This window comes from Eumetopias jubatus, unplaced genomic scaffold (genome assembly GCF_037043125.1).
Source record: "Eumetopias jubatus isolate StellerSeaLion01/CBP00866 unplaced genomic scaffold, mEumJub1_p1.0 scaffold_10, whole genome shotgun sequence".
NCBI lineage: Eukaryota > Metazoa > Chordata > Mammalia > Carnivora > Otariidae > Eumetopias > Eumetopias jubatus.
This window is the reverse complement of record NW_028274816.1, coordinates 50,157,595-50,172,553: the sequence shown is the minus strand read 5'-3', so window position 1 is coordinate 50,172,553 and position 14,959 is coordinate 50,157,595. Positions and strand designations below refer to the sequence as shown.

Genomic DNA, 14,959 nt, shown 5'->3' with positions numbered 1-14,959 from the left:
CCAGGTACTTAACTGAGGCAGGGAGGCGAGATCTGAGGGGATAATCTAGAACCTTCCTGTAAGAAATGGCCATTCAATTAATGACTCTCACTCCTTATGTGCCAGGCTCTGTCCTCACAGACACATGCTGACTCATTTCACTCTCTCAATAACCTAAGAAGTAGACACTATGATTTCATCCTGCTAGGGAACTGAGGCACAGAGAGGGTAAAGAACCCATTGGCTGAGGCTGCCCAGCCAGTCAGAAGTATGTTACAGCTGGGATGAACCCTGGCAGCCTGGATCCAGGGCTTGGCCAGGCCAACAGTCATGGTGATCCATGAATAGAGAGCTAACTATAGGCTGGCAATGCCTCCCTGCCCCATTCCCCCGAATCCCGCAGTGTCCGAATGCTACCCAAACACCAACACTGAGCTCAAACTCCAGCCAGCTCCTCAATGAAGCTCCCCAGGAGGAAACCTAGCAAGCAGCTAGCCAACGTTCCAGAATCTAGGAATCAGGTTATCAATCTTCAATAATCTTGTTCCTAGAAGTTCCTGGAGAAGCCAAAAGGGCTTCTTAGCCTTTCTCATGCCACAGACCCCTGTTGGCAGCCTGCTAAAGAAGAACGTGGACTCCTCAGAATCATGTTTTTAAGTGTACAAAATACAATACACAAGGTTATAAAGAAAACCAATTATACTCAGCTATCAAAGTATCTGTAAAAAAAAAAAAAAAAAAACAACCTAATCTGAGATACAGTAATATTCGTGCTTCTTTATGAATGCTTTAAATTACGAGATCCTAGTGGTGGGTCCAATAACTAGAGTAATCTAGAAACAGAGGAGTGTAAATGATATTGCACAATGTCTGCAACAACTGTAATGTGATATGGAAATGTTTTTACCTTCTAGTGGTGACAAAGTCACAGTTATTGGCAGTACAGTGTGGATTGTGGCCCTCCATTTGGAAGGAAAGGAAGAGCTAAATTTCAGATGGTAGAGGAAATAAACACGTAACTTTCTCCCCCAGCCAACTTCATGGTCCTCCGAATTCTGTCCTCGGATAGAAGGGTCCATGGACCTGAGATTAGGAATCCGGAAGCCAGACGCCAGACAGGGTGAAGGTGGAGCAGCAGGTTCCCCAGGGAGGTAAGTGGTGAGCTCAGGGGCAGATTCAGATCCTTGTGAGTTGTATGGGAAGGGGTCCCTTTCTGAGTCAGTCCCCTGAACCTTACCTTTCCCCCTCAGCACCTGGAATTCCTGTGGGAATGCCCCCCACCTCCACCATGAGTTGGCAGGGAAGGGGGAGGGCTGGTCATATGATCCAGGCCGGGCCAATAAAGCCACTGAACCTCCTCTTCCCTGCTCCTGGCCTCAGAGATGGCTCAGGGTGGCCCTGGCATTGAAGCCTGGGTGATAAGTTTTAATAAACAGTGGCCTCAGGACATGTCCTGGGACTATAGGGAAAGAGATGGTTTCTTTCTCCTGGGGCGCTGCTTAGCTGGTTGGATATATACGTGGACCTGCCTCAGAGCCTATCTGACAACGAAATCAATACAGAGGAATACAGAGTCAGGAAGTAGAAGGAAACGGGGTCCTGGCCACCTCCTGTGAGGCTCTGGATCTAGCCACACCTGAAGCCGTTCAGTACAGAATGTCCCAGGCCTTGAGTTCAAACACTTCCTTTGATACTTAAACAGGCTGACCTGAATTCCCATTTGTTCACAAAACCAAATGACTTGATTAACACCGAAGGGAAGAGTTGAGTGCAGTTCTTGACAATTCCCATAGCTTACTACCAAGCCATTTAGGAAAGCACAAAATAAAATTAGATACAGTTACTATACATAGAAACACCAAACAGAAAAACATATATTCTTTAAAAGCTCAGAAATAGTCTCTTGGGTAGTTGCTTTCCCTGCGCCGGTCTATGAAGCCCTGAAAATTGTAGTTTTAAGATGCTTCACAGGGCAGGAGGGAATCAGAGGCACCCAGAACATTTTCCTTTATCACCAGACTTTCCATTAAAAAAAAAAAGTCCTGGGATGATCAGGAAGCCCCTGCAATAAAGCTCCTGTAAAATTTTAATAGCTGCCTTTTCAAATGACAGTGGAAATTGCTTTTCTGCCACTCTCATTCTCCCCCTTCCCTTCTCTAGAGTGATGTATATGGCCCTTTAAAGGCACATCAGCAGTGACGTGTGGCAGTGGGAGCTGTCATGTCCATCAGTACGGGAGATGGGAGAGGTCACAGCAGAGGGGAGGATGCTGAGGGGCTGGGGAAACGGCAGCAAAGGTGGGCTACAGGGTCAGCAATCCAGCCAGAGCTCCCAGAGGCCCTTCTCACACCACCTAGGAAAGGAGGATGGCCTTGGAGTTGCCTTAGCAATCCCAACACATCCACCAGAGCAACACCCACCAGGCCCACCTGTCTGTCACACAGGCTACACTCACAGGGCCACGCATCACGCTTCCCAGGGCTTACACCAAGAAACAGAATCCCAGATGACAGCACCTGGGGGTGAGAGGGTATCCTGGCCTGACTCCCAGCCTGACTGGTTCCTCCCCTCGGCCACAGCGATTGGCTCTGGGAGAGACACATGGTCCACACAGGGCCAATCAGTGTAGGCCCCGGAAGTGGGGGGGGGGAGAGGGCATGGGATGGAAGGGGGGGGCTGTTGAAGGCTCTCTGCCACCTGGAAGGGTGGGGGGCACCGGAGAATGAAGTCAAAGCTGAGAGAGGCCAAGCCCATAAGTGGAGAAGGGTGCGCTCCTGACAACACCTGAGTGTTGACTCCGGTTGGGCCAGCCCAGGGACTTTCAGTCCCAAAGCCATTAACTTCCCTTTGCAGCTTCAGCCAGTTTGAGCTGGGAAGATTCTGTCATTTACAACAGAAATAACTGACTGACTGATGGAACTGGAAGGGAACCTCAGAAATCAAAAGGGCATTCCTTCATGTTTCGGTGAATGCAATCCTTTCTAAGCTGACAAAACAAAACTATGTCATGTCTCTCCAGAAACAAAACAAAACAAAAACACAAAACACTGTGTTTCAAAAATATCAAACGCCTCTCTGAAGCCCCTGTCCATAGGAACTGGGTGAAGAACACTCTGATCTAGTCTGAACTGTCTACTTGATGGATAAGGAAACAGGTTCAGAATGCTCACGTGACTTGTGTGGGGTCCAGGGCTAGCCGGAGGCAGAGCCAGGCCCCTCCAGAGCCCCAGCAGATACGGGTCTTCGGGGGTGGGGGTGGCGGTAGGGGGGGATACTGCAGAGGGAAGGGGAGGCAGTGGGCGAGGGTGCAGACCCCCACACCCCCATTTACCAACAGCGGCTCCCTCTGCTTAAAAATTGGGCTTTCAGGGAAGTATCTGACAGAAGTTCCGCCGTCCCACACTAACATATGGAAAACCAGTCTCATACCACCTTTCAAAGTATTTACATGCTACTGACCTTGGTTTTGATCGTCACTGAAATCTTACGAAGCAGGGATTACATCCACTTACACCTCTCCACTCCCCTTTGCCTGGTCCTCCCCGAAGACCAAATGAAGAAGTGGCTGCTAATCGGACGGGTCAGAGACTCTGACTGTTGGCATCTGCTCTCCCAGCCGGCGGCATGACCAGCCCCGGAGGCTAGCACCACGCCTATGCGCTCTTTTCTCTCTCTGCGCCCAGACAGGGCAGCTTTCTCATGTGCTTTTTGTCTTGGAGCAGGACATATAACCCTGCACAGTGTTCATCCAACCTCTAAGAGGGCCTGGCCACATGCACCCCCTCTCCTGACCAAGCGCGGCTGGGGGCAGCCAGACCTTTCTCCTCCGTGCGGCTCTCATCGTGTAAGTGGCTGATAGGGGAACCCGGCTCGCTGGGGCCCTTTGCTACAAGCTGCCTTCTCCTTTCTAGACTTCACCAGAGCTTCACATTGGGGCATCAGGTACCTATAATAAAGTGGTTCAATCATCCTTCATTTAGAGAAGATTCCCATTACACCCATCCTCACTCCATCTTTGAAAGAGTGATGTAGAAAAATACCTGTTCATTCAACGGCCTCTACCCACCTGCCAACAAAGAAAAGCTGCTCTGTGCAAAGACTCTGCCTTGGGAAAATCTAGGTCCTCCACTGCTATACTGGATGGCAGCCACTGAAATCATCTTGCAATTAATCATGTTTTCTCTCATGACCTATATTCTATTAATAACACACTAACGACTTAGCACACGAGTCCTTTCATTGACTGACTCAGTCCGCAGATAATGACTGAGGCTGGGGCACTGACTTAGAGGGTCTCATGTCCTTGTTTCCTGTCCTCCCTCGCCCCGCCCCCACCGAAGGGAAGCATCATGATACAGGGCTTCACTGTGCCAGGGCCAGTGGCTGTCCCGCCTCCAGCCTCGCCCAAGCGACTCCGCAGAAGAGCGACACAAGACAGACCTCTGCAGAGAAACTGCTGAGGAAAAGCAGCAATGTGTGACCATTTCACGTACAGCAGCCTGGCCGGAACGTCGGACTCTGACACCACCAAATGTACTGAAGCTGTAGACTTCAGTAGGGGAACTCTCTGGCACTGCAGGTGGGAGCATACCTCGGAAGAGACATTTTGAGAGAGCGGTTGGCAATTTCTTGTAAAGAGGAAGAGACAGTAACCTCAGTGACACACTTCACTTCCCCACTGGCTGGGGTCTGGGATTCCCTGCCAAGTTCCCAGACCCATGTGGCCTTGCAAATTCTCACTCTGGCCTGAAGCACGAGGTTTTTGCTTTGATTTGACTACATGCCAGGCGCTGTGTTCAGTTAACTATCAACCCATTTAACCCTTATAACAGCCCTGTGAAGAGGGTCTAGTAGCATCCCCATTTTTAACCAACAAGCAAACCGAGGCACAGAGAGGTAACTTGCCCAAGATCATACAGCAAGTGGATGGCACAAATCCACTGGGATCTGAACGCAGTGGGTCTGGCTCCGTACCTTCACGTTGCTGTAGGTGAAGGCTTCTCCCTCAGGGATTTGAGGAGAGTGTTCTCCTTTATAAAAAGGGTCAGCCTCATTCCCACAGTCCTTCATCCCTCCCCGTCTGCCTTGTACCAGCTTCGGATGTGGAGATGACACTTGGATTTGAGGGGGTCCCTCTTGTCCCCAGAATACTAGTCTGCCGACACAGAAGGCCTGAACTCTCTGGGTGCCCTGGTCCCCCCAGGGAAAGTGGGTACAGGAGCCATCTGTGGCCAGGAGGGGGCGAGAGAGTCAGAGCAGGGCTAGTGTTCACTCTGCCCTCTGCCAAGCCATTAAACCACATGTCATTTGACACATCTTGTGTATTGAAATGACAACTCTACTTTAGACCGCTACTTGCAGCCACATGCACGCCTAACTAAAACTTAACCTTGCCACAGCCGGGCTCTGGCAGCCCCGTGCCATCCCCCCTGGAGAGCAGAAACAGCCACAAGCCACAAACATGGATCTGAAGGTGTCTCCAAAAGGACTTGGCTCAGGGATGAACTTTGGGAATCAGAGATTTCCACTAAGCACGACTGATCACAGGTATCTAGAGAGGACTTGGTGTCTGAATTAATTCTCAGAGGACCAGAATTTCGAACAGCCTTCTTTCTCCCTACGGACGTGTAAGAGCAGTCAGGGAGACTGTGATTCTAGGGGCCAAGCCCAGCCCACTGGCACGACGACACTGTGGTCTGCCGGCCCCAGGCTCACAGGCTGGGGAAATCCTGCATAGCTTGTGGATCCTTTTTCCTCCTGTCACCAGCCATTTGCCGGATGTGCCAACAGTTAAGCCCCTTCTTGCACTCCATGAAAACAGCCCGTCAATGTGGCTGACTACTGGGTGCTTTTCCACAAAGCGCTCCCCAGATCTCAGCTAATCAGATGGAAGATAGAACAGTGGTCAATCTACCAAAATAGGTCAGGCTTTATTTGTTAATTCTCTTATTCATAATATATTGAAAGGGAAGAATGAAAAAAACATTATTAGCAGCAAGAACATGTAGGGTTGTTAGTCAACTATCTATGCCTCAGTTTGCTCACCTATAAAATGGGGATGATAATAGGGGTGTTGTGAGCACTATGAAAATTACTTCATGAAAAATATTTAGAGCAGAACGTATCATGTAGTGAGTGTTGAATAAAGGGGAGCTAGTATTATTCTTACTGCTGGTGACATGGTGAATTTCTTACACTGAAGGCCTGTGAAAAGCTTCAAAACCCCCCTCTCTGCAGAGAAAGGCACTTTACTAATTCTGGCCACTTAAGGAAGGAAAAGAGCCTGAAGGTCCAGGCCAGCGAGGAGAAGCTGGCTCCAGGGCCCAGGGTCCTGTGGGCAGGAAATGGACCTACTGGGTGCTAGCTGCCTACCCAGCAGCCATTGTTAACCTTTCTTCTCCAGGTGTTCAGTTAATACTACACTTCCTGACCTGCTCTGCAGCTAGGGGTGGCCAACAAGAGGTGGGACTTCAAAGAAAATCCTCACCAGAGACCGAGCTGGACTCCACTTTTGTGCCCGTCCCCCTCACCCCAATTCCCACCTGGATTCGACTCACTGGCTTCGCTCCAGGGGTCATACTGGACCATGACGCCACCTTAAGGATGAAAGTCTTCTGCTGGGGATGGTGAAGCAGAAAAGGATCCTGTGGAGCTGCCATACCAGCCGCAGGCTGCCAACCTCTGGACATTTTACTCACGAGAGAAACCATCTTCCATGGAATTTATACTGGTGTTATTTCTAGTCTCTGCTACTAGCAGCCAAGTGTACTTTCGAACGATACTGTGGTCTTATGCAGCAGAAAGGCCAGTGGGACAGCCTTCTACGCCAGAGAAATCCCTCTAGAAACCTGCCACCACGTCAAGTGCCCTCAGGCTTTAGAGGACCCTCGATCTCAACACCGGGCAGAAAGCTAGATGCAGAATTTCCCACAGAACAGGGTCACCACCATTTTGCCTTACGGGGAGGTAAAATAAGAACTACGGGAGATCTACTGAGTCAGTCATTCAGCAATTATTAAGCACCGTGCGGTGGATGCTGTGCATGGTAGGGTGCTGGATACGGTAGACAAAAGCAGGCATAGCTCCTGTCCTAAGCCTTACAGTCTAGAATGGGGGACAGAAAATAAACAAACAGGCAAACAAATACATTTTTGAGCGAAAATGGTGAGAAGCACCATTCAGGAAACCCAGGTGAATTTTAGCCCATAGCTAAAGAGAAAAGAAAAGGAAGCCATTTGAAAAGTGGAAGTAAGAATGCCCCAGGATGTCCATCAACTGAAGAACGGATAAACAAAACGTGGCACATCCACACAATGGAATATTACTCAACCATAAAAAGAATGAAGTACTGATTCATGCATGACGTGGATGAACATTGAAAACATTATGCTGAGTGAAAGAAGCCACTCACAAAAGACCAGGTATTGTATGATTCCATTTACATGAAATGTCCAGAAGAGGCAGATCCATAGAGACAGAAAGTAGATTAGTGGTTGCCAGGGGCTGGGGGTGGGGGGGAGTGACTGCTGATGAGCACAGTTTTTTTGGGGGGGGACAATGAGAATGTTCTGGAATTAGATACTGGTGATGGCTGCACAACCTTGTGAATACACCAAACCCACTGAATTGTGTACTTTAAGAGGAGTGAATTTTTTGGCATGTGAATTATACCTCAATTAAAAGACACTCAAGGGGCTACTCTGATTCAATCACTGTGTTGATAATATAGTTTCTAGTGAAAGTCAAAAAAAAAAAAAAAAAAAAGTATCCCAGTAGATGGAGGAAAATGTGTGAGTCTGTTCAAGGGAACCCACAGGAGGCCTGTGTGGCTAGATCGTTGTGGCCCAGGTCAGACACATGCTTGTTATTCTAGGTGCTATAGGGAACAGGGATGTGATGTGTTCTGATCTACGTTTCTGAAAGATCCCTCTGGTTGTTGCAAAGAGATCGTCGGGGTTCAGAAGAAGCAGGGAGAACAATGAGGTAGCCACTGCATTATCCAAGGAGAGGTGGTGGTGGCTGGGACCAAACTGAGGGCAGAGGGATGGGAAGGAGGAGGCTGGTAAAGATGTGAATTTCAAACTGGGGCCACGCAGGCCTTGCTGATGGGGTGGCCAGGAGGGTGAGGCAGAAAAGGAAGACGTGCAGGTCTCATGAATTTTTCCAGAGTGGTTTTCTGCCAGATTCAGATTGTGCACAGAACAAGAGCAGGTCACCAAATGCCTGTTAAAGGAACTGAATAAATGAACAAAATAACTGCCTGGCTTTCTTTTTTTTTGTATTTTCAATAAAGATGTTTAAATTCTCTCTCCCCCCCCCACATATACATATAGAAACATACATATATCCCTACCTTCAACATAATATCCTTCCCCACACCTGTTTGTCTCCCACCCACTTGTAGAGAGTGGACCACTAGACACCATCAACTACCCATCTGCTCAAACCAGAAACTTGAGGGTTATTCTTTTATACATATACACACCCTGTGCAGGATAAAGCTGCCAAGTCAGTAACAACAAGGCCCTTCCATCTCTGAGGGGGGGCAGAGGAATAGGTAAGTCAGCAAGAAGTGAGCCCTGACTTCTCATGAACAACCTGTAAGGGAGGACAGAGGAAGAGATGCTGCTCCAGAGACAGGAAGTGCCCTCTGTCTTGTTAGTGGGGGTGGGGAGGGGTAAGGGATATGGTCCAGAGCGGGAGAAAGCACTGTGAATAAATACGGTCTAGTCAGGGGAGGCAGACTCAATTTGACCCTTCTAGCTTTCCCTAGAAAACTAGCCACTGCAAGTGAAGCCCAGCAGAAGACAAAGTCATAACCCAAACGGGTCATTAGCCCCAACCCACTGCCAGCCACATCCGTTCTGAGGGAAACACCAGAACCCCGGAAGAATGCATCCTTATCCTGGAACCAGAAGTCAGAAAGGGGAAGGCCTGCAGAGTCTCACAGAGAACATCTCCACGGCTGCCGCCATCACAGACCACAGTGCACCCAGTGCCCCTGGATTGGTGCAATGTAATGGTCTTGCCAGGATGTGCCAGAACCTTCCTTCTGGTTCCACTCTCATAGGGCTCATCTGGTTTAAGAACACGGTGTGAGAAACATTTCACTGGGTGGTTCTTGTGTAGGGGGGCTTGGCTGTGGACATAAGGCAGACTCGCCCGTGCTGCCTGCCCCACAAAGCTTCATCTGGAACACAGCCAGGGCCCCGATGCCTTGACTTGAGCGTTTCTAGAACTCCCCTGTGTGATTCTTATGAGCGGCAGATCTGGTCACACTGAACGTTTCAAACAGCTGACCGAACTCTGCATATTTCATTCTACGGAGACTGGAAGGAGGTCAAAGTGCTTGTCACGGTCAGTTAGAAGGGACTTCTCATGTGGCACCCACGTTCGCCTCTCCTAGTCTGACTGAGGTCCAGGTGAGTGCTCACCAACACCAATGCCGTAGACTCTCCACCCGGGGGCCACAGCACTCTCCCAACGGGTCCCATGTGGACCGACACATGAAGTTCGTTTGGACCACGATGAAGGATACGGCAGCACCTTTCAAACAGGATGCTGAGCGAAGCAGACCACGTGACATGGAAGAGAATGGGGGTATGATACCATCACTCAAACACAACAGAGACGCATAAACTTTTGTCGTTGGGTTTTCCATAAATGGGATATCATTTTACTTCTCTGAATCTTGCTTTCCCTTAAATCTATCACAAAAATGCCTCCAAATCAACTAGCAGTGCTGTTTACCCACTCTTTTTAGCGGCTGATATTCCACAGTATGGATGTGCCATGTTTTACTCAATCGTTCCCTGAAAAATGGGCATGATTTTTATTTCCAGGATTTTATTTGTTTGCGACTGCAAACCATTCTGTAATAAACATCTTTTGTTACTGGGGCCATTTTTCTCCTGTAGGGTAGATTCTCAGGAGTGGGAGAGTGCTGCGCTGAAGACTATTTATGGAATATTATATAGTTATCTTACGGAACGGGTTCCAAGATCAAGGTGTGGAACTGTAAGTGTAGGACGTGCTCATTTTGGATTGAGTATCTCTGGAAGAACACACCTGAAACGGGTGTCCTCATGGGAGGGGAACGAGGCTACAATGGATGATGGCGGGGGAGCCATTACTTTTCACCATCGCTCTTTTTGGGTGCCATTTGAATGTTTTAACACGTGCGTATACCACTCATTCAAAAATAAATAAAAATTCTTTTTCAGGCTGTCTTCTAAAGAGGTTGCGATGATTCACACGTTCTCTGGCAGCCTGGGAGAATACTCAGCTGAGCTCATTAATGCCCTATATTTTTCTCCTTCAAGGCTGTCCCACTCTGCCCCCTCCTTTTTTTTTTTTTTCTTTTTTTGACCTAGTAGGAGCTGAAAGATGTCAGATTTTACCTTCCCGTGATCCACAATCCCTCCTGTTCCACAGCCCTTGGGCGGGCAGAAAGCAGACTCTTGACAAGGCAGCATGGCCAGCCCCTCCCAACAGCCTAGGAGAGAAGCTGGAGCCAGGGTGGGAGCCAGATCCTTGGGGGCCTGAGGGCACCGACGGCTCTCTCTCTTCAGATCCTTGCAGGCCACACTGTTTTAAACTCATGCTGACTGAGCTGCCCCCTCCTAGCTGAGTGGCCCAAATGCCAAATGAGTCCCCCAAATGCCCAAAGTCTCTCAGAAAGGGCCAAGGAGGCCGGCGACTGCCCAAGGGACCTGCGCTCTCAAGAACAAGGCCAGAGATAAGAAACAGGAGGGAACAGGGGACAAAGAACACAAAAGAATCAAGCTCATACAAATGAGAGGCGTTCTCATTCACTTCCTACGGGCCAGGCATCCTCGACGGCTGGCCCCCAACCAAAGGCCTCGCCAGCCAATGATTTTAAGCCCCACTGTGACTCGTGAGACAGGAAACCAAAGCTGACCCCGCACGGACAGCAAGGGCCCCGCATAGCGCAGCATCTCCAACAGGAGCACCTGCTGCTCCATCGATGGTGGAAGCTCCAACTAACCTGGAGAGGGGAGGGGACTGGAGGAGAAAGCAGCTCTGGGGAAGGTGGGGGATGGGAGAGCATGAAAAAACATCTCAAAATAGGCAGCGGGTCCACTCCATGCAAATGGTGGATTCAGGTCCTGTGCTCCCATTCTGCAGCCTACGCTCAGGCCTGAGCTGGGCTTGGCGCAGGGGAGACCCTGCCTTTGCCTGGCCAGTTCCTTCAGCCTGGGATGCCCTTGCCCTTGATCCTTCCAGACCCAGCTCAGCAAGGATGTGTGCCTGTGCGTGTTGGCTAGAGCAGCCTCCTTGAGTGAGGAAAACGGGAGACACCCTGAGGGGCAGCCAGCAGGGATGAGTTCATGAAGTGAGATGCAGACACACAGTGGAATCTTAGGTCTCTCCCTCCCTTGTCCTCCATGGCAAGTTCACTGGCAGGTTCTGTTGCTCCCGTCTCCAAAATATATCCTGAATCCGTTTCTTTTCTGCTCTTTCCTGCCACTCTCACTTTTCACCCAGACAACTCCATCAGATCCCCTGCTGGTGTCCCAGAGTGCACTCTGGCCTTCCTGGCTTCTCTTCTCTGCACACAGCCAGAGCAATCCAATCAAAGAGAAATCATATCAGGTTGCTTTCCAGCTTAAACATCACTCAAACTCCAACCCCTTTCATTTTACCCATTGCTCAAACGCTCCCAATGGCCTCCTTTCCCTTCCAAGCTTATCCCTAAGCCAGGGCTTTTGCACATTTTGCTCTAGCTATTCTCAAGGCTGGCTTCTTCCCGCCAGTCAAGTCTTCCTGTGGCTGCGTACAGGGGTGAGGGGGCGTGAACTCTCGCCACACGCCACGACACGGACATCTCACGGACCTAAGGGTGACCAGGAAGGCCAGACACAAAGAAGCATTTACATCAAGTTCAAGGTCAGGGGTGAGACATCAAGAGTTTTTGCTTGGAAGGGAGGAGTGACTGGGAGAGAACTGGAAAGGGACTTCTGGGAGATAGAAACACTGTTTTTAGAGCTGTGTTCCATTTGTGAAGGTTCATGTAGCTACACATTTTCAGCAGGGGCCCTCGCTGTATCTGTATTTCTATCTCTATCTGTATCTATAGATACAGATACACTTTAATATGATGTTTAAAGAATTAAAACATTTTGGCTGCATAATCTTTGCAAATCATAATCCTTCTTATGATCTGGAAATTTCACACCCAGGAGCCTTAGAAGAAGCCTGGGCCTACCTCCCATTATCAAGTATGACAAAGGCCAAGGACTGGTTCTCACAGCCTCCCCTGCAGCTAGGCCATGAGTGCAGGATCTGTGTTCTACTCAACAGATGTATCCTCCCTCCATGGCTTAGATCAGCCTGGAGAACCAGGGCTTATCCACCTTGGTGTTTGAGCCCAGGACTGCAGCTTGGGAGGGGAGGAGCTCACTGAGGCCCGAGGAGCAGAAACATGACCTGCTCCCCCACCCGTGCTGCCCATTTCCTCTCCCAGCACAATAGTGCAAGATTGGACCATTCTGTACTTGAGAGCCCATTCATTCTTTACAGAAATGTTTACTGAGTGCCGGCTGATTCAGTGCCAGGCACTGTTCTAGGCACTAGGGATCCAGGTGAACAGAACCCTGGAGCTGACGATGCTAGTGGGGAAGATGAACAACAAAATAAGTAAAAGACGGGTTAGAAAAGTGGTACAGAGAAAAACATAAAAGAGGAGGCGACACATGGACAAAGGCTTTTAGGACATTAGGGAGGATGTGGGTAGGCGAGGAGAGCTTTCCTGGTAGCAGAAAGAGCCCGTGCAAGGGTCCTGAGGCAGGCACATACCTGGGTGTAGCACTGAGGAGGCCCAGGCGCCTGGAGTAGGGCAAGTGAGAGAACAGAAGGAGGAGATGAAGCCACACGTAACGGGAGCAGATTGTGTGGGGCCTGGTTGGCCATGGTTGGGGACCATGGCTTTCACTCCGGGTAAGATGGAGCCACGTGGGAGGGTTCTCAGCAGAGGACGGACGGATCTGATTGGGTGATAACAGAGTTCCCTCTGGCAGCTATCCAACTCTCCCCTGCCCAAGATGGAAACGAATCCCAAGTTGAAAGAGAAGTTAGGTCATTTGTGTGGCGAATGTCTACGAGAAATAAACAAGCCCAAAGCTCTCCACCCACTTCCTCCAACCCATCAAGGCTTCATGCAGGCCGGCAGGGCTTTGCAACATGATGAACAAGCCACATCACATTATAGGAAACCAGACCCTCCTCCTCTGGTCACTGGGAGAATCCCAAAAGCAGATGGAGAAGCAGTAAGGCCACGTGGCCAGGAGAGCACCATCTCCACAGCCAACGAGAGCTAGAATCAAGTCCCAGCTCTGCCTCTTAGTACCTGTGAGCCCCGACTCCTCACCAGACCTTTCTGAGTCCCAGGCTTCCTCATCAGCACAGTGGGGAGCGGAGAGGGGGAGTACTTCCTACCCTTGATGGGGCTGTTGGAAGGATTAAATGAGCTAACAGGTACCAAGGCACTGGCAAAGTGCCGGGCACAGAGGGAGGCCTAAAAGACGTTAGCAAAGCTGTCGTGGTAACTGAAATCTGGAACAAAGTCTGAGGGTGTCCCCTGGGCAAACTGGACTCTGACAACAGTCAGCACAGGGCTGAGGTGCAGGGTCCTCCTGAGGAGCGAGGCCTTCCGAATGGAAGTTTCTTTCTCACTCTGCCTTTTCTCCAGGGAATAACTGCCCAGAACAAGCATCATCCACGCTGTCTACGCTGGCTTCTCCGTGCCCCACGAGCAGAAGCCCCAGCAGAAGAGACCCTGGCCTGTATCCACCTCTCTCAAGGAAATGTGAGTCAACGGAGAAGCACAATGACAGCAAAGATGGAGGTCTAGGGCAGTGTCTTGCCTCTTCAGCAGTCAGAACAGCAGTGGGCCCCCGTTTGTTCTGTGCAGGAGGACCAGGCCTCTGGGGGCCTCAAGTCCACATCCGTAACAAGGGGAAAATAGTCACTATTCAGGCTTGTTCACATTCGTTCAGCACAGACTTACTAAGCTACTCGGAGCCAGATGCTGCTCTGGATGTTGAGATGAGAGCAAGTAATAGAACAAAGATCCCTGCCTTCAGCACTCACATGCTAAGGAGAACAGTGCAAAAGGCAAACAAACATATAAGGTCAGAGGGTTAGTGGTACGAAGAAAAATACAGCAGGGAACGGACGGTGATGACAGGGAGGGCCATTTTAGAGAGGGTGCTCAGGAAGGCCTGCCTGAGGTGGCGTCTCAGCATAAAGTACTGAGATTATACGTGCAGGCACAGATATATATATATATACACACACATATATATATATATATATAATTTTGGATATGTCTGTATATAAAATATATACACACACAGAGCCAAGAACATAGCGCCTGCTATGGAAACCTAAAGTGATCTAGTTTGACCGTTGAGTGTTCGTGGGGCTGACTGGGATTGGCATCTTCATAAAACCTACACTCTTCCTCAGATTCCAATATGAGAATTACTACTAAAAGGTGTTCCTTGGGGTGCCTGGGTGTGTTAAGCATCACCTCAGTCAGTTAAGCATCTGCCTTTGGCTCAGGTGTGATCCCAGGGTCCTGGGATCGAGTCCCATGTCGGGGTCCCTGCTTGGCGGGGAGCCTGCTTCTCCTTCTCCCTCTGCCCCTCCCTCTGATCATGCGCTCTCTCTCTCTCTCTCAAATAAATAAATAAAATCTTAAAAAAAAAAAAGGGCGTTCCTTTTTCTTTCCTTTTTTCATACTTGATGGTGTACCATAGACAGGGAAGGCGCTCCCTATCAAGACCGTATTCCCCCTGATGGCTGCAGCATTCCATTGTATAGGCAACCTAATTCATCCAGTCCCCCAAGGCTGGACAAGGAGGACAGTTCCCATCTTTGCTCTGACACACAGCGCTGTCATGAACTACGTGGACACAGATCACTTCCCACACTTGGGAATACCTGTCGGCAAAAA

General features: G+C 49.6%; 1 protein-coding gene across 1 annotated transcript in view; it reads right to left on the bottom strand.

The window, feature by feature from the left end:
- Nucleotides 1-14,959, bottom strand: part of SIPA1L3 (signal induced proliferation associated 1 like 3) — a 222,560-nt gene that overhangs the window by 136,535 nt on the left and 71,066 nt on the right. The window lies entirely within an intron of this gene.